Genomic DNA, 3,427 nt, shown 5'->3' on the forward strand with positions numbered 1-3,427 from the left:
AGGGTCACGTGGGTGGAAGGGGATGGCCCTGCTGTCTCTGATAGCAAAGCTCGGGCTCTCTCTGCTCCCCTGGCTCCAAGAGACTTTTAAGTCTAGCTTTGTGCAGAGAGGGAGGGGGGGAGAATTTTCATTGCCCCCAGTTTAACAGACAAAAGCACAAGTGTTACAGGAAGTGTACAGAAAGTAATAGCAGCTTATAGGCAAGGAAGAATAATGGTCATTATTCTAGCAAAATCTATGAATCACAAATGAACAGAACCTCTGACCCAGCATCTCCACTCCTAGAAATGTATCTTATGGATATACCTGTAAACTCGCAAAATTATATGTCCTAAGTGATCCATGGCAGCATCCTTTGAGCTCTACAAAGCCTCATCTGCAATTCCAAAAGCCAGAAAGTTCTGAAAACTGGGAGACAGACATCCCATTAGATCAGCATCAACTCATTTGGTATCAAAACCTGACAAGACCATTTATAGTCTATTAATTCCACTTATCATACATATTTGCAGTGAAGTATTAACATGTTTGATTATGGGATGCTGCCTTAGGTCCTATTGGGATGTTTTCTAATATATAGACTATACACTGAGTTGCTTTTCTAACTCTAAATGTATTCTGAATTCTAAAAGATTTTCAATTGTTTGGATCAGAGACTGTAAACCTGTAAAAGCAAGCACTGAGAAACAATCTAAATGTCCATTTAATGGGGCCCTGTTAGTAGAGCATGTGATGTCGTGGGGGTGCTGTGAAGCTCTGCTCTGGAGGAGATGGCTTTGTGTATCTAGTAAAAGGACTGTGTGTGTAATGTCCACCTATTTAGAGGAGTTAGAGGCCTCTGGTTGCTTTGGGAGGCAAGGGCGGTGGGGGGAGGGAGGCTGCAGTGGAGTGTACTTGCTATACTTTCTGCATTTTGGACCCTAGGTTCAGTATGTGTGAATCTTTCACCTAGACAATACATAAACAACTTCTGTCCCAGGGCAGACTCCCAGCACTGCCTGGGATCCAAGGGAAAAGGACCCAGGCTTTGATGTCCTGCTTTCCCTCTGAGGAGACCACCCCACCACAGCTCTGACATCCCAGAGCCTGTGTAACCATCTCCTGTTTCTCCTTTCTTTTGACACGATGCAAGGGAGCACTAGGGCCTGATTCACTAGGTTTCAGTGGGACCCCCACATGCTTTTACCTTCCTTCTTGTTCAAAAATGTCAAAAGCAGGTCATGTTTGTAATGAACAGGCAAGTGCTAAAAGCATGTAAAATAAAACACAAAAGCCTCCCATCCACAAATGTGACCATCTGGAGGCAATCTTTGTGAACCCCTTGGTGTGTACCATCTCAGACCTTCTAGGTTTATAATAATAGCACTCTTTCCATATATATTTCATATAAATAGAGGCGCATATTATACCTACTATTCTGAAACATGATTTTTACACCCAACATCTTAAAATACAGATCTTCCTTGTTTTTAGTGTATCATAGAGTTGTACAACCAGTCATCACAATCAAAGTTAGAATATTTCCATCAGCCCCAGAAAGAAACTCCATACTTACCAGCAATCACTCCCATTTCTCCCCAACCCCTCAAGCCCAAGGCAACCACTAGTCTATTTTCTGTGTCTGTATCATTTGCCTATTTTGGACATTTCATATCATTGGAATCGCACTATATGTGGCTCTTTGTGACTGCCCTCGTTACACAGCATGTTTCCAAGGTTCACCCATGTTTAGATCTTATCAGTACTTCATTCCTTTTTAAGGCTGAATGATATTCTGTTGTATGGATAGACCACATTTTGTTTATCCATTCATCGACTGATAGACTTTGGGTTGCTTCTACCTTTTGGATACTATGATTATTTCCTTAATATTTATTTATTTATGTCAGGTCTTAGTTGTAACACGTAGGATCTTTAAGCTGTGGCATGTGAACTCTTAGTTGCATGTTGTGGGATCTTAGCTGTGGCATATGGAATCTAGTTCTCTGACCAGGGATTGAACTTGGACTCCCTTCGTTGGGAACACGGAGTCTTAGCCATTGGACCACCAGGGAAGTCCCTGATAAAGGGTTTTAAACAGAGACATTACCCTGTTGGATCTGTGTTTTAAAATGTTCATTCCAGTGGGTGTGGGGGCAGGGGTTCAGAGGGGTGAGACTGGGGCCGGTGCGGGGGTGCTTGTATCACTTGTTTTAACCCTCCTGCCAGACTGCATGTTCAGAGGGCAGGGACTGGGGCAGAGCTGAGGTTGCATTAGAGACTCAACAGCTCTTGTTAATACTACTATCACCTCCCGTCATCACCACCAAATCACTCCCAAGTCTACTAGCACCACCAGTAACACACACCACACCAACAATTTAGCTCTTTTCCCAGAGCTATCTCAGGGAGTCCAGCCTAGTGCAGACTGGAACATCTCCAGCTCAGCAGTTTCGGTTAAAGACTGGGGCCAGAGTCAGGGGTCCAGGTCTTCTCTCTGCTGCTGAGTCACTGGGTAACCCCAGCCAGAGGTGTTCTCAGCCTCCCAAATCATTTTTCTTATCTATTCAAAGTGGGGGCTAGATTAAATGAGAGATTTTCAAAAAATATATATATATATTTAGCTTAGGCCCTTGAGAAGCTTATTTGCTTAGAAATTTGGAGCCCTTGGAATATGATGTGACAATCTCCCAGCTTTGTCAACCTGGTAGAATCAGATGAGAATGAGTCTGACATTGCTGGCTTCCACTGTGCTTTCGTGGCAGGGGCCATGAATGAGAACTGAGTGGGGAGATCAGACAAATTCTGAGACCCTGAGTGAAAAAATGGAAGGGTGATGGGTCTGGGATCTCCAGGTCAGCCAGGCTGGCTGGTGCGGTTTCAGGCGTGTCTCTGGCTGGGACATACACTCCAGGTAGGAGTATAGGAAGGCCTCGTGTTCCCTTCCTGTGTACAGGAAGGGTTCTCAGCCGGAAGAACCCTTCACCTGGTTAGGACCTAGATCTCGGTTTTGAATCCCGAGCTGCCGGCCAGGCTGTGGCTACAAATAGACACAGATGAACTAAGGCTTCATAGGACAAAGGGCATCCAGGGAGAGCTGGCACCATGCTCTAGGGGACTTCTCCTTATAGGGACCCTTGGAAGCACTACTGACCAAGGGGCTAGGGCCTCATCTCCCACACACCCAGCTACCCCCTGGCAGCTCATGGTTACCTCACTTGGTCCTTGAGCACCAATATGTAAGTCCCAGAGCCACAATGTCAGTGACTTCTGAGTGGATGGCAGCCTCTCCCCCACTCCCCCTCCTCCCCTGCGGAACTAAGCCAGATAGGCAGGGATCCCTGGAGACCTGGGTGGCCTGGGAGGGCCCCATCCTGGGCCAGCCCCTGAGGGCTGGATTCTGACGGAAGGCTCTCTGCTCATCAGTCTGTCTCTCCCGCCTCCAGAG

Source organism: Cervus canadensis, chromosome 28 (genome assembly GCF_019320065.1).
Source record: "Cervus canadensis isolate Bull #8, Minnesota chromosome 28, ASM1932006v1, whole genome shotgun sequence".
In the NCBI taxonomy this organism is placed as follows: Eukaryota; Metazoa; Chordata; class Mammalia; order Artiodactyla; family Cervidae; genus Cervus; species Cervus canadensis.